This window comes from Lepidochelys kempii, chromosome 10 (genome assembly GCF_965140265.1).
Source record: "Lepidochelys kempii isolate rLepKem1 chromosome 10, rLepKem1.hap2, whole genome shotgun sequence".
Classification (NCBI taxonomy): domain Eukaryota; kingdom Metazoa; phylum Chordata; order Testudines; family Cheloniidae; genus Lepidochelys; species Lepidochelys kempii.
The window spans coordinates 32,703,931-32,725,035 of NC_133265.1; the positions used below are offsets into that span (position 1 = coordinate 32,703,931).

General features: G+C 43.8%; 1 protein-coding gene across 3 annotated transcripts in view; it reads left to right on the forward strand.

Annotated features, from left to right (window-relative positions):
- The first annotated feature begins 3,217 nt into the window (after window positions 1-3,217).
- The window catches only part of NAA60 (N-alpha-acetyltransferase 60, NatF catalytic subunit), a 44,341-nt gene continuing 26,453 nt past the window's right edge, over window positions 3,218-21,105 (forward strand). Inside the window, exon 1 of one of the 3 annotated variants that reach the window (XM_073362731.1) lies at window positions 3,218-3,303. The gene's annotated coding sequence lies outside the window, so the exon portion shown is untranslated. The other 2 variants (XM_073362733.1, XM_073362732.1) reach the window with 2 other exon arrangements.

Sequence of the window (21,105 nt, forward strand, 5' to 3'; positions counted from 1 at the left end):
TTCTTGTTTTGTATCTCTGACCTATTTCAGACACTTAAATTAAAAACCTTACTTTAGACCTTTTCTGTCATCATCCCTTTGAAGGATTATAGTTTCAAATTAGATGGTGTCAGCAGACAATTAACCTACCAAATGAATGGGGACTTTTGTTATGGTGGAGGGACCATTAACCTCTACCTCCTGATGATTTGGGTTTGAGAAAGGGTGTCCTGGATATGCATAGCATGATGATGCATATCTGGATTCCATGCTGCTGTCAACTGGTTCTAGAAGGAATTTAAATACTCTCGTTCAGCAGTTTTTAACAAGGGGCCTGGAGTCCCCTGGGGGGGCATGAACAGGTTTATGGGGGGCTATCAAAATAAACCAGAGAGCGGGGCCCACCATGGTGTGGGTCTCTGGGCAATTGCCCTGCTTGCTACCACCTAAGGCCAGCCCTGGCTATTAATCTACTGCATTTGCCAAAAACCAGTTGTTGTGGCACATGTTGGCTGTGGAATTCTTATAGCACGGTTGGGGGGGACTCAGAAAGAAAACAGGTTGAGAGCCCCTGCTCTTGTTCCTATGTTCTTATAGCACGGTGGGGGGGACTCAGAAAGAAAACAGGTTGAGAGCCCCTGCTCTTGTTCCTATGTTAAGCCGGTTGGCATGTCATTTACACATCTCTGATGTCAGTGAAGTTTGTAGTAATTTTGATTATGGTATTCAACAAGTGTAGAATGTCCCATGATGCTCTCTCCATTCAAAACCAAAATGTGCATGATGGATTCTTGCTGTGTATTGTGGACCATTCTGGCCACTGGCTGAACTTTAAAAGGCAAAGTTTACTGTAGACTGAGTAGAATAGTGAGAGCAGCCACTGTTGCATCAAACTGCATCTGGCACAGGAAGGGCTTACATGATCTTCTGTTTATCATGTAGTGATCTGCACAGTTCTTAGAAAAGCTAGCAAGATAGCTTACAGCAGCAGTGCTCAGTTTATGCATGGTGACCCTTTCGTCATTAGCAGTTGTCCATAGTCATCTGCCCATTTGCTCACTCGTAACAAGATCCTGTCATTTGTCCCATACACCTCTGCACTAATTGCCATTGAGCCACCTTTGAAGCAATATGGCTCCTGGAGCAGAGGCTTATGGAGTGCAAGGGGCTTGTAAAAGGGTCTCTATTTATGTTAAAATGCATTAACTTATCTCACTGCAAAAGTTTATGTATGTCAGCTTTGTGATTGTAATAAATTCTTCCAAGGTACATTTACAAAGTTCCAATGACACAGCTCTTTCATCAGAGAAATTCTGTCAGGCTGTGTTTTCCCAGTGCGTGGGCACAGAATCATAGACTTTAAGGTCAGAAGGGACCATTATGATCATCTAGTCTGACCTCCTGCACAACACAGGCCACAGAATCTCACCCACCCACTCCTGTAACAAACCCCTAATAGTTTGAGCTATTGAAGTCCTCAAATCATGGTCTAAAGACTTGAAGATGCAGAGAATCCTCCAGCAAGTGACCATGCCCTACGCTGCAGAGGAAGGCAATCTGCCCTGGAGGAAAATTCCTTCCTGACCCCAAATATGGCTATCAGCTAAACCCTGAGCATGTGGGTAAGCCTCACTAGCCAGACACCCAGGAAAGAATTCTCTGTAGTAACTCGGATCCCACCCCATCTAACATCCCATCACAGGCCATTGGGCATATTTACTGCTAATAGCTGAAGATCAATTAATTGCCAAAATTAGGATAGCCCATCATACCATCTCCTCCATAAACTTATTGAGATTAGTCTGGAAGCTAGATATGTCTTTTGCGCCTACTGCTCCCCTTGGAAGGTGGTTCTAGAACTTCACTCCTATGATGGTTAGAAACCTTTGCCTAATTTCAAGTCTAAATTTCCTGATGGCCAGTTTATATCCATTTCTTATTGTGTCTATGTTGGTACTGAGTTTAAATAATTCCTCTTCCCCCCCCCCCCCGGGTATTTCTCCCTCGGATATATTTATAGAGAGCTATCATATCTCCCCTCAGCCTTCTTTTGGTTAGGCTAAACAAGCCAAGTTCTTTGAGTCTCCTTTCATAAGACAGGTTTTCCATTCCTCGGATCATCCTAGTAGCCCTTTTCTGTACCTGTTCCAGTTTGAATTCATCCTTCTTAAACATGGGAGACCAGAACTACACAAAATATTCCAGATGAGGTCTCACCAGTGCTTTGTATAACAGTACTAACACCTCCTTATCTCTACTGGAAATACCTCACCTGATGCATCCCAAGACCGCATTAGCTTTTTTCACAGCCATATCAAATTGATGGCTCATAGTTATCCTGTGATCAACCAATATTCTGAGGTCCTGATCCTCCTCTGTTACTTCGAAATGATGCATCCCCAGTTTATTACAAAAATTCTTGTTATTAATCCCTAAATGCATGACCTTGCACTTCTCACTATTAAATTTCATCCTATTCCTATTACTCCAGTTTACAAGGTCATCCAGATCTTCCGGAGGCATGAAGGGGAGATGTTCATCTTAAAAGTCTCCATGAATGCATGATTTTGACTCTGGACCTAGAGAGAAATCTGAATTATGCATGAGCTACATTAAAGTGTTTTGTATCAAAGGGGTAGCTGTGTTAGGCTGTATCCACAGAAACAACGAGGAGTCTGGTGGGACCTTAAAGACTAACAGATTTATTTGGGCTTAAGCTTTCTGTGGGTAAAAAACACCCCCCGGAGCACTGCAAGGTTCAGTGCTTTAAAGTGCCAGGGTGGACAGTGCACCAGCGCTGCTAGCTAGTCCCCTCCTGGAGGTGGTTTAACGGGCAGTGCTTTAATGTTGCTCCTGGAGATGCGCCCAGCAGGGGGCGCTGCTGCCCAGGGCCAACTCCCGAGCGAAGCCTCTGGCAGCTGGGGTGGGGGGAGGGGAAGCAGTCGCAGACACTGCTCAGGTCGGCCGCGCCCCAGGGACAGGCGCAGAGCCTTGAGGCTAGTGCTGTAGCGGGACGGCCGCGGGTCTACAGCTGCCCCCCCACGCCGCTCTGCGCTCTGGCCGCTGCCAACCCCCGAGAATCAGCTGGTGCGCATGCGCGAACAGTTCCGGCAACGACGGCGATCCGAGTGTCACGTGGGGCCGGGGAGCCTATGGGGCGGCGGCTTGCTGCGGGGTCGCCGGGAGTCGGTGTCTGGGCCTGTGGCGCCTGCTGGTTCCTCAGGGGCGGCCCCGCAGCCTCCGCCGGCCCGGAATGTGCTGAGCGACGCCGCCGCCGCCGCCGCGTTCCCGTAGCAGACCGAGGCAGCCGCCGCCTCGCCCGAGGTGAGTGACGGGGGCTGGAGCCCCGGCCGCTGGTGCCGCTCGGCCCGGCCCCGCCTGACGGAAGGACCTGCCTCAGCGAGCCTGAGGTGCGGAGCCCCCGCCCCGCCCCGCCCCGGGAGTCGCTGCCCGGCCTCGAGTCCGTGCTCCCGCCGAACTGCTGCGCCGGGCCCGGGGAGCGTCTTGAGCCAGCCGCAGCCGGGCGTCCCTCGCCGCTCACACCCCTTCGCCCTGCGGGGCAAGGAGCGGCGCGGCCCGGAGCGCCGGGGACTCCGGGCCCCGCTTCCGAGCGCGTAAGGGTTTGTCTGCAGGCGGAGCTCCCCCTGACCGACCTCGCGTCTTCTGGTGCCTTGCTCGGGGAGAGTCCCTCAGGAGTGACGCCAGGTGGACACGCGCCCTTAGTTTTGGTTCCAGATGTTTCTCTTGGGCTGTGGGAAGAGGTAAAGGAAGTGATTTCCGAATTCTCTGCCATGACACAGTCCCAATCTTCAGTGCCAGCGCTGGGATATCTGGATTCCCTGTAGAGACCCCTGTCAGGCAGCTCTGTTCGTCTTGTTTTTATCAAATCTGTGGTTTGATGTGGAGAATTCAAAGATCACACACTTCTTGGAATTCATTTCCTCCTTTCATCTCACCATTTCATGGAAATTATTGCTGTAATTTGTAAGCTTTTTTTGGCAGTATTAACTAGCCTAGTTTAATTGGGACACTTGTTGCTGTGATACAAGTATCTAGAGTTAATGGAAAGATTTGGGTCAGGTCTTTAGTGGTCTGAGATGTAATCCCAACTCTGTCACTGAGTCACTAGGTAGCCCTGTGCAAATTACTTATGGCCCAATTTTCAGAGGTGCTGAACACTTGCAGCTCCTGTTGACTGCAGTGGTCCAGTTCCTTAGAAAATCAAGCTAATTTCTGTGTGCCTTGCCTCATTTGTAAACTTGGTAGTAATACTACTTCCCTGCTCTAGAGGGATGTGTTTACTTAATGTTTGTGATAGTGGATATGTGTGGAGAGTGTTTTGTTTTTTTGTTTTTTTACTTACTATGGTTCAGTTTCATAATTGTTTAACTATCTGATATGAGTGTGACAACTTAAATTCTCATTGTCTAATATAAACTTTAGTGTGAGAAATAGAAAAGATCTATAAATCAAGTTTAAAGGGAATTACACCTTGGGCATGGCTACACTTGAAACTTCAAAGCGCTGCCGCGGGAGCGCTTTGAAGTGTGAGTGTGGTCACGCGCCAGTGCTGGGAGACAGCGCTCCTGGTGCTCCACCCTCATGAGGGGATTAGCTTAGAGCGCTGGGAGCATGGCGCACACTGGCACTTTACAGCGCTGTAACTTGCTGCGCTCAGGGGGGTGTTTTTTCATACCCCTGAGCGAGAAAGTTGCAGCACTGTAAAGTGCCTGTGTAGCCATAGCCCTTGTCTCATGGCTAACTATTCAGGAAAAGAGGATGGAACTGATTTTAAATTAAATGTTTCCTATTGTTTCCTGCATAGTTACTCTCAAACATTGATTCCTGGTTGGAAGTGTTTGCTGCTCTAGACTACCAGGCTATACTTTCGTAGCTGCTGTAAGGTACAACTTTATTTTACGTATAATTTAGTGAAGGGAGAGTTTGCTTTTAAAATTAGATTAGGCAACAGCTACACATTTTAAGGTATATTCTCATTCTGAAGGGCTCACCCCCACATACTGAGGTGAAGCAGTTTTAGTTTGTTTCTTGTCTTTCAGTCTGAACGATCTCATAGCATTTTACAATTTTTCAGATGTTGCTGAGCCTGGGATATGTGTCTGGAGTAGATTCCTCCACTGAATTTGTTCTGTTTTTTTAGTATGATTTTATTTTAATATTGCAAATATACAGAACAAAAAGCACCTGTGTACATCTATACATATATACAAGAATTGTTTTCACCCTCTAATGAAATGCAGCCATTTGGGGTACATTGCTGAATTTTTTTGTAATGGTTCACAGCAATGCTACAACAGGTTAGGACTAGGCATGTAAAATATTAAACGGTTAACCAATAAGCATTAGTCTTACTTCGAATGTATTCAGTAAATGTTTAAAACAGCTTGGTAAAATAATTTTGTGACGTAATACCGAATGCGCACATTAGAAACGCCACAGCAATACCATTTCATAGTGTATGTGGAACTAGGTTCTGCATTGTTAGGAGCATTGCTATGGAACTGATGTCACTTTTTGGTGGTAGTAAACCTTCAAACAGCATCATGTAGGTTATCGTGATTTTTGGTAACTACTTTTCCCTAGTGAAGATGGAGCGATCGAAAAGGAGTAATGCCTGGAATCATTTCACAAAAATAACAGAAGATGCAGTTAAATGTAAACTGCGTACGACAGAGCTGAGGTATGCAAACAGCATCGGAGCAATGCTGAACCATTTGAAGCTGAAACATCCCTCTGTTTCATGTGAAAAAGAAGGCAAAACTCAAACAACACTGACAGTGTTTCTGATAGTTCAAGAAAATGCAACACACAAAGTGGCAAAAAACTAACTGAGGTGTTGTGCACCATGATCACTACAGATATGCTGCCTCCAAGTGTTGTTGAGGATACAGTTTTTTGTGCATTGATAAGTTTGGTAGAATGTGAATACTGTGTGCCTGTGAGACAGACTATAACCTTCTGACTAGAGAAGTGCTATGAGGACTGTGTGAAATGTGTCCAGGAAAAATTGGAAAACACTGTTAAAGTAGCTTTCACCACCGACTGCTGGACAGCATTAACTACAGAAAGCTACATGATTGTCACTTGCTATTATATTGAAAATTGGGAGCTTCAGTCCACGGTTCTACAAACCAAAAGTATGGCAGAACGACGTATAGCGGAAAACCTTGCTGAAAAATTAAACGCTACAGTGGAAAGATAGGGTCTGGCAGGCTGTGTCTTGGTGTGCATATACGATAATGCAAGCAACATTGTGTTCGCCAACACACCGAGGTATGTTGCATGGGAATCTGTCAATTGTTTTGCCCGTACATGGCAGCTAGCCGTAAATTATGAGTTTTCTTCAAGTAGCGTGAATCGTGCTGTTGCGGCTGCAAGTAGACTAGGTGCACACTGCCACCACAGCACCGTGACTGCAAAAGCACTTGAAAGAAAACAAACACAGCTTCAGGGTAGGCGATGCTGTCCGATCCAGTTATGTAAAACTCACTAGAATTCGTTTTATGACATGTTCAGCATCTGACTCAGTGAGCAAAGGTGGGCTATAACAGCTGCGCTTTCAGATAGCCCTATAACAAAACAATCTGATACCCAAACACTTCAGCTGCAAGATGAGCACTGGTAATTAGTAGAGGATATCTTATTGCTACTTTCCACTTTAAAATGCACTACAACTGCCATGTCTGCTGAACAGTCAATCTTCTCCAAACTGACCGCAAAAGCAAAGCTCCTGTTGAAAATGGAAAAGTTGCTGATTTCAGGGCTGTTGTTCGTCACTCTCTGGAGCATCACATGAAACCCAATGATCCGGCCATAACTGCCAAACCTGCACTTATTGCCTCCTTTTTAGATCCATGTCATAAACACATGCAGTTTCTTTCGCCGGTTGTCCAGATGGCTGCTAAATCAAAGCTTCTGCACTTGCATCGATGTTAGAAATAGAAGCACCTCCAAGTGCTGTGGCTGAATTGGATGAGCCGATAGAGCCAGCACTGAAAAAAATGTGTGAAACTGAGAAGTGCTGTAGTGATGCTTTTAGGTGAAGATTATACCAATGAGGAGAATGCGGTAGAAAATGAACTGGAATGTTATTTCAGGGAGCCTTGTCCTTCATTGGAATGCAGTTCATTGGCGTGATGCAGTCCATCGCACAGCGTTTTTTAAGGCTTGGAATGTACATACCTGTGCATTCTAGCATTGTCTATGCCTATAGAACATGTTTCCAATGCTCGCCTTACTGTTGTTTATCTGTGCATGAGACTGACACCAGAGCATGTAAACGTGTTAATTTTTCTTAACAAAAATCAGCAGTAGAGTTGAAATTCTAATTGGATTTTTTGTGTTTTTTGGCCAGCTCGGGGATATTATGTAAAAAGTTAAACAAAAAAGCGGGTTTTACACATAAGACTATTTTTGTTGTTAGTAAAGACACTTGACAAAGGTAATATGTACATGGGGTAGATTGTGAACTTGTTAATGATTAAATGTTTAGCCGATACAGTTTCAGTAGTTTAAATGGTTACTTTTTTAAACGCTATTTAGATCCCTAGTTAGGACAAGGACTGAAGAAGAAGATCATGTCCAGTTGAAATTGCCGGTGGAGGTTTCAGTTGGGAGAATGTAGTCACACAACTTGGAATTTGAGCAGGATGCCAGATGAACACCACGTTCTTTCATGAAATGTTATGAGATTTTTAATCACAATAGGTCAAACTCAGTTTTGTGTCTGATCTGAAAGATAGCACTTCAGCATAGTGCCCACCAGCACCAGGTTGGGGGGACTCGCTCAATTTTGACTTGGAAAGAAGAGTACAGAATGACCAGCACCATCTACAAAATAACCAGCACCTTTCTCTTCTTGAGGTTTAGAGCAGCCTGTTTTCTAGCACTGTAAACATATGCAGTTTCAGTACAACATTTAAAAAAAAAAAAAAAAAGTTCCCTGTTCTGAAGAGTTTACAATCTAACTTGCACATGGGAAAGCATATTCAATTTCTTATTGCACTAGAATGATAGTTTGTCAGCTTTTCTTTTAGCAGTGGATTGTACAGTGGTTTGATTTTTTTTTCCCTTTTGCTTGTTGAACAGCACAGAAAATGCCCAGTGCATTGGCATCAAAAAGGATTCTGCAAGTACACTGTTATGCATTCTGCATGAGCATCCAGTTTCATCTCCAAGTACTTAACCCATTTCCAGGGTTTCAAATTCATGTCTTTGCTTTCCTGTGCAGGGTTGAGTGGCTTAATGTCTCATATTTTAAGGCCAGAAGGGACCATTATGATCTAGTCTGACCTCTTGCATCACACGGGCCATAGTTTTGTCCCAGTGATTCCTGTCTCCAGTCCAACAACTTGTTGAACTGGAGCATACCTTTCAGAAAAAATCCTGTCTTTATCTATAGACTCCAAGTGATGGAGAATTTACCATATTCCTTGGTAAGCTATTCCCATGATTAATTACCTTCATTGATAAAAATATGCATCTTATTTCTAGTTTGAATGTTGCTGACTTAACTTTTAACTGCAGGATCTCATTTGGCCTTGTCTGCTAGGTTAAAGAGTCCTCTGGTATGGAATAGCTTCTCCCAGTGAATTTACCCGTGGACTAATCAGATCTCTTAACCTCTTCTTCTCTGGTAGAGCCCTGATGATTCCTCAGAATGCTGCCACAAGGCTGGGTTCCAAAATAATATTTTAAGTAGATGATTTTAATTACAGTTCATCAAATAATCTGTGTCTTGCCTTGCAAACCAATGCTTTAACCCAGGGATAGTCAATAGGTGGACCGCAGGCCAAATCCGGAAAGCCAGAGACCATGAAATCTTTTTATTTACTTATCGTTGTTGTTGTTGTTATGTTTTGTATTATTTTCTCTGGAGTCTGCACCTTGGCTAAATACCTTGACCAAGAAATTTGCACTTTGAAAAAAATAGATTACGTCTTCTTTAACAAGTCCTTGTCTGACTGGTAATAATGAAGAATCATACAGTGATATAGTAAACGTTACTCTGGTATACTGTTGTCCTTTTGGAGTAGCTCTTCTGTTCTGTACTTTTAGCTGACTACTTCTTACTAAAAAGTAAGAGTTTTTTATTGTGGGATATTATTATTTTATTGTGAGATCTTGCAGAGAAACTGAAAAAGCATTTGGCTTGCAAGGACATCTTTTATTAATGCCACTTGAAAGATTTGGAGTTCCTCACCCTCATATCTTTATCTAAGCTAAGAAGTATTATCACCTTCTTTATGGAAGTCTGAGTCTAGATTATGCTGCTCAGATATTGCAAATTCAGAGGAGCTGTGACAGTGGAATTCAGAGTATCTGTGTTTGCCTGTGGAAGGACAAGGTGCCTCCAATTTAACATTATGCGTATGAAAAAGACAGAATCACCCACGCTTGTTTTTGTATCAGGGAACAGTCCAGCATTTCTTTTAGGCCTACTGTTAGCTCTTTGGGGCGGTGATTGTCTTTACTTTTGGGTGTTCTTCAGTACTGAGAACACTGATGCTGCACAAATAAATATATTTTGACTCAGTCAGTGGTGGTATCCTGTGCACACAGCACAGATACCTCCCTGTTAGCAATCTGCAAAGCAACACATATAGGCCTCAGTGTGCCTATCTTCACCATATGGTACAGACTAGAGGTGTGGGCTTCAGCGAAAGCAGCCTTTGGTAGGTGAGCTTTAGTGCCTCTATTGACCTCTAACGCCCGTAGGGTTACCATTAGTACTTCATTCTTATGATAATCACATCTTGATTTTAGTAAAGCTTTTGATACTGTCCCACATGATCTTCCATAAATAAACTGGGGAAATGCAACCTAGATGGAGCTACTATAAGGTGGGTACAAAACTATTTGGAAAACCGTTCCCAGAGAGTAATCATCAGTGGTTCACAGTCATGCTGGACGGGCATAACGAGTGGGCTCCCGTGGGGATCAGGTCTGGGTCCGGTTCTGTTCAATATCTTCATCATTGATTTAGATAATGGCATAGAGAGTACACTTAAAGTTTGTGGGCGATACCAAGCTGCGAGGAGTTGCAAGTGCTTTGGAGGAGTTGCAAGTGCTTTGGAGGATAGGATTAAAATTCAGAATGATCTGGAGAAATGGTCTGAAGTTAATAGGATGAAATTCAATAAGGACAAATGCAAAGTACTCCATTTAGGAAGGAACAATCAGTTGCACACATACAAAATGGGAAATGACTGCCTAGGATGGAGTACTGTGGAAAGGGATCTGGAGGCCATAGTGGACCACAAGCTAAATATAAATCAACAGTGTAACGCTGTTGCAAAAAAAGTGAACATCATTCTGGGATGTATTAGCAGGAGATTTGTAAGCAAGACACAAGAAGTAATTCTTCCACTCTACTCTGCACTGGTTGGGCCTCAACTGGAGTATTGTGTCCAGTTCTGGGGACCACATTTTAGGAAGGATGTGGACAAATTGGAGAGTTCAGAGAAGAGCAGCAAAAATGATTAAAGATCGGGAAAACATGACCTATGAGGGAAGATTTGAAAAAATTGGGTTTGTTTAGTCTGGAAAAGAGAGAACTGAGTGGGGACATACCTTTTTCAAGTATGTAAAAAGGTTGTTACAAGGAGGAGGAAGAAAAATTGTTTTTCTTAAGCTCTGAGGATAGGACAAGAAGCAATGGGCTTAAATTGCAGCAAGGGAGGTTTAGGTTGGACATTAGGAAAAACTTCCTAACTGTCAGTGATTAAGCACTGGAATAAATTGCCGAGGGAGGTTGTGGAATATCCATCATTGGAGATTTTTAAGAGCAGGTTAGACAAACACCTGTCAGGAATAGTCTAGATAATTAGTCCTGCCACAAGTGTAGGGGACTGGACTAGATGAGTCCTTCCAGTTCTATGATTCTGTGTTTGGGACATCTTAAAAAAGAGAGACTGGAGAAACTTAACTTTATTTTCTGGCATTTTTCTCTCTCATTCTAGACACTTCTGCAAAGTTCAAAGTTTAGCACAGTCTAAAACCTACATTAAATTATGTACATCATTCCTGCTTTCTTGATGATACTTGGAGTGCACCGTCCATCCTGTGATGCCTTAAATACAAATAATTAGAATAAGGCTTCTGGGATTTGATATCCTAGAATGTCTTTTTCACTCTTCTGGAAAGGTAGGAATACCAAGATAATCCAGTTTTTAAAAGCTATCTAAATCGCCATTCTATTTTGAATTCTTCCCTTAGCCTGATTATTTGGGACACTGGCACAAATCTGTACCAGACTCTCTTTGAAATGTTACTATGTTGGAAGAGCTACAAAGTGTCTCAGAGCTGTGCCTACATCACTGATGTTGGAAAACTCCATCGGGGAAGAAATTGGAGGAGCCATGTTGGTTTACACCAGGGGTTCTCAAACTGGGGGTTGGGACCCCTGAGGGGGTTGTGAGGTTATTATGTGGAGGGTCGTGAACTGTCAGCCTCCACCCCAAACCCCGCTTTGCCTCCAGCATTTATAATGGTGTTAAATATATTTTTAAAAAAAATTATAAGGGGTATCAAACTCAGAGGCTTGTTATGTGAAAGGGGTCACCAATACAAAAGTTTGAGAATCACTGGTTTACACTGTATTTGAAATGCAGGATCTGGGAGAAGAATGTGTTTACCAAGGCGGGAAAAATATTCTCTCTAAGCCTCTTGGAGGCTACTGCAAACAAGGTATTAAAAACCATAACCAGGTACTTGGCAGTGTCTCTTATAATGGCATGTGTGCTAAGTGAATGGATTTGATTAATTGACAGGTAGTGCTCCAGAACTACCACTACAAATAATTGCTCAGGAGCTCAAGTCTTGAATTTCTAGATCCTGTCCCCTTTAGATAGATATGAAATTCTAGCCTCCGAGTGTGTGCACTGCTAACTGGATTGAGACTAGCTGCTTTTTTGTTAGTCACTGCCTGTTCTAATTTTGCAATGCCAGCGTGTACACTGAGTGGCTTGGGTTTGGAGGAGGAGCAGCAGCTGCTTATTGGAAAATTGCCGTATTCAGTCTTGGCATTAAATCTCTTCTCTTGTTGGCAGATCTTGTGCAACAGATTTGGCTTTAATCTGACCCTCTTGCTTCATCCCCCGTTAACATTGTTGCACAAAGTAAGTTTCTTTTCCACATCTAGCCAGAATAGATTTAACAGAAAAACCCTCTCAGTGACTCTTGTTCATCATTCCCTAAGGGAATGCTGTATCCGGGACAGCAGAAAGTTATACCATTTGCAGCCTGCTTTGAAGACAGAATGTTACTGGTGTATGGACTCCAGCACACCCTACCACTTCAATAATGTAGTTTAAAACTGTAGCTACATGGCAGAAGAGCTGGTGAAGTTTTGATTTAAATTGATGAGACAGGAAGATAATTCACATTGTCAATGGCACTGATATTTTATGCCATTGAAAGACAGTGTAAGACAGGGCAAACTTTTTGGCCCGAGGGCCACATCTGGGAATAGAAATTGTATGGCGGGCCATGAATGCTCACAAAATTGGGGTTGGGGTGCGGGAGGGGGTGAGGGCTCTGGTTGGGGGTGTGGGCTCTGGAGCAGGGCCAGAAATGAGTTCAGGGTGCAGGAGGAGACTCCGGGCTGGGACAGGGGAGTAGGGGGGAGGGCTCTGGGGTGGGGCTGGGAATGAGGAGTTTGGGGTGTAGGAGGGTGCTCCGGGCTGGGACTGAGGGGTTCAGAGCGTGGGAAGGGGATCAGGGCTGAGGCAGGGGGTTGGGGCGTAGTGAGGGTCAGGAGTGCGCTCTCTGGGCCGCGCTTACCTCAAGTGGCTCCTGGAAGCAACGGCATGTCCCTTCTCCAGCTCCTACATGGAGGTGCGGCCAGGCGGCTCTGCACGCTGCCCTGTCCACAGGCACCGTCCCTGCAGCTCCCCTTGGCTTCAGTTCCCGGCCAATAGGAGCTGTGGGGGCGGCGCTTGGGGTGGGGGCAGCATACAGAGTGGAGCCCCCTGGCTGCTCTTACACGTAGGAGCCGGAGGGAGGCCATGCCGCTGCTTCCGGGAGCTTCGTGGAGCAGCTCCTGACCCTGTTCCCCAGCTGGAGCGCCAGAGCAAGGCCATGCCACTGCTTCTGGGAGCCGCGTGGAGCGGCCCCCGACCCTGCACCCCAGCTGGAGTGGGGCAGGCCCCAGACCCTGTTCTCCAGTGGGAGCTCGAGGACTGATTAAAACGGCTGGCGGGCCGTAGTTTGCTCACCTCTGGTGTAAGGAGTCAAGGCTTGAAATGTTCACAGTATTAGGGGTTTGCTATAAATGGGTTAAAGGCTATTGTTTTGACTCCAAATATGTAACTACTGTGAAGAAGCACTTACTGCGTAGGTTGGGCGGTGTTTTTGAATGTGCATTTCTTGACATCTTTCTGAAGTCAGTTTCATACTCAGGTTTTCTTCCTGCCACAGAAGATCAAAGGTGAGAGTTAATGGCTCTGGTTTTGTGCATTCTGCTCTGAAATTTTGGTCCAGGTTCTGTGTGCACACGGTAATCGGAGCTGGCTGAGAAGTTTGGGACAATAGGAGGAAAGAAGCATGTACTACTTATTTGTGTAACTGTTTTGTAGGTAATTTAATGTTGGTGAAAGACACTGGTTTTGGTAGCACTGAAGGCTTTTATTCAGAGAAGAGATACAGCAGTGCAAGTTTCCCCAGACTGAGAGCCCAAGTGCCTCGATTCTGATTGAGATTAACTATCTCTAGGTGAAAGGTCAAGCACTGATTAACTCCTCGATCTGTTAAAGCTTCCAATAAGTAGGATGCTGCGGCACTGGCGGCAGCTCTGGCTAGGTACCTATGCTTAAACCCCTGCGGTCATGTCAGGTTGGACTTGAGTGGCTAGCCTGAGCGGCTGCCAGTGCTGTAGCATCCACACTGTTATTTTTAGGCACCAGCTCAAGCTTAGCTAGCACAAGTCTACTCTCCCCATTGGGAATATCACCTCCCAGCTGTAGTGTAGACATGCCTTGGGGGAGACTCCTGAGATTCTCAAAAGGAATAATCACTTCTAAAGAGAGTAAGTTCTAATCTCTTGTCTCAAACTCAAAAAAGTGCTCTTCACCAGTTTTAGCTGATCATAAACTCTCCCCCTGCCTCTTGAATATCTCTTAAAGCGTTCAGTGGATTTTTAGCTGTGCCTGGTGGTGTACGAGAAGTGAAGAGGAACAAGCAGGATAAACTAAAGGAAGGGTGAACTGTTGTACATAAGAATGGCCATACTGAGTCAGATCAGTGGTCCATTTAGCCCAGTATCCTGTCTTCTGACCGTGCTGAGTGCCAGCTGCTTCAGAGGGAATGAACGGAACAGGGTAATCATTACATGACCCATCTTCTGTCACAGAGTCTCAGCATGTGGCAGTCAAAGGTCTAGGAACACCTAGAGCATGGGGTTGCATCGGTGACCATCTTGACTAATAGCCATTGATGGACCTCTTCTCCATGAATTTCTTTCTTTTTTGAACCCAGTTATTTTTGGCCTTCACAACATCCCCTGGCAACAAGTTCCACAGGTTGACCGTGCATTGTGTGAAGAAATATTTCCTTTTGTTTGTTTTAATCCTGCTGCCTATTAATTTCATTGGGTGACATCTGATTCTTGTGTTATATGAAGGGGTAAATAACACTTCCTTATTCACTTTCTCCACACCATTCTTGATTTTATAGACCTCTATCACATCCCCCTTTAGTGTTGTCTTTCCCTGGCTGAACAGTCCCAGTCTTTTTAATCTCCATACCGATAATCATTTTTGTTGCCCTTCTCTGTATCTTTTCTATTTCTAATGTATCTTTTTTTGAGATGGGACAACCCGAAAGGCATGCAGTATTCAAGGTGTGGGCATACCATGGACTTATATAGTGACATTATGATATTTACTGTCTTATCTATACTTTTGCTAATGGTTCTTAAGGTTCTGTTCGCTTTTTTGATTTTCACTGCACATTGAGCGGGTGTTTTCAAAGAGCTATCCACAGTGACTCCAAGATCTTTCTTGAGTGGTAACAGCTAAACAGTTGTGCTCCCCATGCAGAGCAGCCATGCCTGGTAGTGAAGATCCACAGTAATTCTCAAGGCTGGGACCCTCCACAACTAACGAATGACTTGTAGCACTAACTGATTCAGCTGTCCATAAAAACATAATGGCTGGCTCATGGTAAAATCAGGATAACATTCCCTAAATTATAGGATTCACTAACCTGAAGAAATCTAGTTGTTCTTTATCCTTTCATCCACCCTCATTTCCTTCCACTTTTCCAATGTTGTTAGGCCTGGTCTACACCTAAAACTTAGCTACATTGGTCAGGGGTGTGAAAAATTTCACACCCTGTGTGCTGTAGTTAGATTGACTTAACTCTCCACTGTAGATGCAGCTAAGTCAATGGAAGACTTCTTGGTGAGGTGGATTTACTTCAGTGGTGGAAACCCCCCTTCCATCACTGTAGTAAGTGTCTACGCTGCAGCAGTGCCAATGTAGCACTTGTAGTATAGACATACCCTTAGTAATAAAGTGGTGTAGATGGCGCTGTAGAAATTGTCATGTATCTCCACCTACAGGAAGATGTTTCTCTAACCACAGCTCTTGTATGTTGTTGGTAAATTGAGTTACATACAATGGCTATTATAAAATAAACAAAACCAAGAGAAGTTTGCTATAGAAAATGTTGGTCATCCATCTAAGTTTGTGTGGGGGCAACAAGAATAAAACCTGACACCTAAGCTGAATAAATTCTGAGGTTCAGATCAGGGAGTTTGCTTACAGGGGATCCCTGTGCTCAGGGTGGATAAAAATCAGTGATTTTTTTTTTAAATTAAAAAATCCAATTTTTTTATTTAAATCGGATTTTTTTTATAAAAATGCTGTTTGAGGGAAAAACCATCTAAAGATAGATACATTATAGCTCAAAGGTGTCTCCTCATGGAATAAGGATTCTAATTCTATAGTATGAGACAATATATTCATGTAATGTTTAAGAAACATTTTGTAAATGAGTTCCAATAGTTCATGGATTAAGAACCCAATTTTATGGAGTTCCAGGGGCATCTGTATAGATTATTTAGGTTAATCTTTCTATCTACCCAATTGGACTCAGTTCTCAGCCTAGAACAGGAGTTCCCAAACTTGGTTTGCAACTTGTTCAGGGTAAGCACCTGGCGGGTCACAAGACACTTTGTTTAACTGAGCGTCCATAGGTACGGCAACTCCCAGTGGCCACAGTTTGCTGTTCCTGGCCAATGGGAGCTGTGGGAACCTGATTTTAAAAAGCTTGAATGTTTAACTAAATTCAAAAATTCATATGCTTGTTGTTAAAATACTAGGTTTGCTGTTGAAGAAAAAATCCAGAATACATAACGTTGTTGTTTTAGTTAAATAAAACAATTTAAATGTCTGTCTGGTGGTGATTTCCTCCTAACACAGTATGGCAAGAAAATCCTCCAAATATTAATGATAGTTGACCTCCCAATGACTTCATAAATATCTGCTTCAATTACCTTTGTAAATGAAATAAACAAACAATCATTCATTTTCTGATACAGCTGTAAAACTAATCTGAAAATTTTTCAAAATAAATCGCTTTAAAAATGTATAGTTTGTACCTTCTAAAAATGAAACCATCTTTCTGAGTTGTGAAGAATATGTATTAAGGTTATAACAACCAACAAGAATGCACTTCTATGTAGAAATCCATGATTAAATTGAGTCTTCCTGACTGGTGATTTAAATCAAATCCACCCTGCCTGTGCTCCTGCTTCTTTGTTGGCTTGTATGCTGCTTCTCCGTCCCCTGACCCCCCCGCTTGCTCTGGTTCTTCTCCCTTCCTCTCCACTGCTGGTGAGGCAAATTGCCACCATCTCCCTGTCTTCAGGAAACTCCCTCCAGCTGCAATTGATTCCTGTTAGACCGTTGAATTTAAAATTTATTTATTTATTTATTTATATATAGATATATAAAAATAAAAAAAAATTGGTGAGTTCCCTTATAACCAGTGCACATTGATGGGATAAAAATCTGATTCCTAAAACCAGTTATTTTGCTGAACTTTTTATATCACTGAAGGGGGAGGCATAAAATTAGTTTGGATGCACATGATCCTTGTCTTCCTATATTTTTCACAGCTTCTCTGCAGTCTATTTAAAATTCAGTGGCACTATCATATGTTGTATCCTCCTGACATCTGTAGGCTTAGGGGAATATTAAGCCCCTTCCACTAAAATTTAGATCAGTGCCATTGTTCACAGGTATAAGGGGAAGGGAAAAAATGGATTGTCTCTTTCAAATGCATAACCATATGATCCAGGCATGCAACAAAAAAATGTTGGTGAAAAGGGAAGTTGAGAGTAATGAATATAAATCAGAAGCTAGGGATTGTAGAAAATTGATAAGGAAGCAAAGGGGCATAAGGAGAAATCCATGGCTGGCACAGTTAAGGACAAATAGTTTAGGAACAAAAAATCCTAACAATGGTACTGGTCCGTTACTAGATGGAAATGGTAGAATTATCAATAATAATGGAGAAAAGTAATAAATGTTCAATAAATATCTCTGCTTTGTATTTGGGAAGGGGGGAACATCACAGTACTCTTTCCATTCCACTAGCACCTCAGGAAGATGTTAAGCAGCTACTAAAGTTAGACATTTTAAAATCGTCAGGTCTGGATAACTTGCTTCCAAATTGGTTTAGGAGCTTGTTGGACTGTTAATGGTGGTGGTTCCTCTCCCCGGCCCTATAAGCCTTGGCATACCAGGGAAGGTCCAAAACACTAGAAGAAAGCTGATGTGCCAGTAAATTAGGTGACCCAGATAATTATTGGCCTGTTCCTGGGCAAGATAATGGAGGGACTGTTATAATACTCTGTTAATGAAAAAAGAAAAGGAGTACTTGTGGCACCTTAGAGACTAACCAATTTATTTGAGCATAAGCTTTCGTGACCTACAGCTCACTTCATCGGATGCATACTGTGGAAAGTACAGAAGACGTTTTTATACACACAAACCATAAAAAAATGGGTGATTATCACTACGAAAGGTTTTCTCTCCCCCCACCCCACTCTCCTGCTGGTAATAGCTTATGTAAAGTGATCACTCTCCTTACAATGTGTATGATAATCAAGGTGGGCCATTTCCAGCACAAAACCAGGGTTTAACAAGAACGTCTGGGGGGGAGGGGGGGAAAAACAAGGGGAAATAGGTTACCTTGCATAATGACTTAGCCACTCCCAATCTCTATTCAAGCCTAAATTAATTGTATCCAATTTGCAAATGAATTCCAATTCAGCAGCCTCACTGGAGTCTGGATTTGAAGTTTTTCTGTTGTAATATCGCAACTTTCATGTCTGTAATCGCGTGACCAGAGAGATTGAAGTGTTCCCCAACTGGTTTATGAATGTTATAATTCTTGACATCTGGTTTGTGTCCATTTATTCTTTTACATAGAGACTGTCCAGTTTGACCAATGTCAAATGCTGGGGGGGGGGGGGAAGATAACCTGGATTCGTGCTGGAAATGGCCCACCTTGATTATCATACACATTGTAAGGAGAGTGATCACGTTACATAAGCTATTACCAGCAGGAGAGTGGGGCGGGGGGAGAGAAAACCTTTTGTAGTGATGATCACCCATTTTTTCATGGTTTGTGTGTATTAAAACGTCTTCTGTACTTTCCACAGTATGCATCCGATGAAGTGAGCTGTAGCTCATGAAAGCTTATGCTCAAATAAACTGGTTAGTCTCTAAGGTGCCACAAGTACTCCTTTTCTTTTTGCAAATACAGACTAACATGGCTGTTGTTCTGAAATCTGTTAATGAAGAATTAAAGGAGGGTAATGTACTGCCAAGTATTATGCAGTTATGGAAAACAGATCCTATCAGACTAACTTGTCTTTTTCAATGAGATTACAAGTTTGATTGATAAAGGTAATAGTATTGACATAAAATACTTGGACTTCTGTAAGGCGTTTGACTTGGTACCACATGACATTTTAGTTAAGAAAAACTAGAACAATTTAAAATAACATGACACACGTTAAATGGATTAAAAGCTAGCTAACTGATAGGTCTCAAAATGTAATTGTAAATGGGGAATCATCATTGAGCAGATGTATTTCTAGTAGGATTCCACACGGATTGGTTCTTGGCTCTATGCTATTTTAATCTGGAAGAAAACAAAATCATACTGGCATGCTTTTCTGTAGTTGCCTCTTCTGGTAACTTGATTTATTTGTTTCTCCCCCTGGTTGGCAGTAGCTCTTCTTGAGTATACTTCCCTATGAATTTCCAGACCCATCACGAGTGGAAACAATTGTTCTTCTCGCCGGTTACATGTCCTTGGAGAACACTGAAACCCTTCCCAGCTGCTGTAGAAAGAGCTTGAGGGTTACATACAGACCAGACTAAACCTGGCTTCGAGAGTTCCCAGGAGTCAAGATACACGGTGAACAATTACACAAACAGAGCACAAACCAGACGTTGTAGTAATAAGATACAAATACTGTATTTCCGTTGGAGACTGCTGCTAAATGTTGTGAAATGATGTAACTGGATGGGTATGTCCATGCTTGCTTTAGCTTAATCTCTTGTACCTTTCGTATCTTGGCTCAAGAGACATGTTAGGTTGTCGTCTTTCAGAACGCACAGGATCTGCCAGACTAGAAAGGACCAATGATCCTTCTAGTCAAGTGTCACTTCTGTGATAATAGCAATATAGGAGGTAGATGTAAAACCCTTCAGAGTATCTAACTGTGAATACAATGCTGTTCCAGCTGGTAATCTGCTGAAGTCTGAGGATTTGATGGGTCTTGTAGTTGTTAGTCCAGCTCAGGGGTGGGCAAACTTTTTGGCCTGAGGGCTGTATTGGGTGTGAAACTGTATGGAGGGCCGGGAAGGCTGTGCCTCCCCAAACAGCCTGGCCCCCTCAGAACTCCCCACCCATCCAACGTCCCCTTGCTCCTTGTCCCCTGACCACCTCCCTGGGACTCCACCTCCTATCTAACCACCCCCAATCCCCTGACTGCTCCCCTCCCCCCCCCGAACCTCCGCCCCATCCAACCGCCCCCTGTCCCCTGACTGCGCCCCGGCACCTTCTGCCCCTTATCCAACCCCCTGGCCCTGGCCTCCTTACCATGCAGCTCAGAGCAGCATGTTGGGCCGCCACGCCACCCGGCTGGAGCCAGACACACTGCCCCGCATGAGCGTGCAGCCCCACCACCCAGAGTGCTGCCTGCGCGGCAGCGGGGGAGGGGGAACAGCAGGGATGGGGCTGGGGGCCCAGGAGCTCAGGGCAGGACGGTCCCGCAGGCCGTAATTTGCCCACCTCTGGTCTAGCTGGTATCACTGCTATGCTGTTCCTGCTCATATGTGACCAGTCCTCTTTTGAAACTTACTAAGTTATTTCCTTTAATATCCTGAGATATGTTAATTATAGGCTGCATAAAAGTAGTTTCTGATTTGTTTAAATGTTTTTTTTTTTAATTTCATCTGCCCTCTTATTCTTGAAGTATGGGACTGAATGATGGAGCAGTAGCTGGGCCAGACCTGAATGGCATTGCAACCCTGTGCACCATGTCACAATGCCACTCAGGGTGGGGGCCTGGGTCAAACTGCCCCTCTTGCCCCTGCTGGGGGTAGGGTAGGGTACTTCTGGGGTATGCACAGGGCACGCTGGGAGGGACAGTGACAGGCATCCCAAGACCCTTCTTGTGACCTACTGATGGAGCCACCATTTGGGAAACGCTGCCCCAGGTCTGTTTAAAGCTTTTCTGGATGGGGAAGGGTTAGCGAAGTTTTGTTCTTAAAAGTGAGATAACTGCAGAAAACACTAATAATAATACTCAGTAGTTTGGTATAGTGCTTACCATCCTTGGATCTCAAAGTGTTTTAAAGGATAGGAAAGTACACTTATCCCTGTTGTATTTTGGGGTATCTGAGCCTCAGAGGTGTTGTAACGTGTTCAAGGTCACACAACGAGCCAATGGCTGAGCTCCTAGTTCCCAGCCTGGTGCTCTGTCCACTAGGCCACAACAGCCCCATATTATTGGAAGAATGAGGTATGGTCAGCTGTTCCCAAATACTCTTCCAGGAACATGCCTGTGGACTGCAGAAG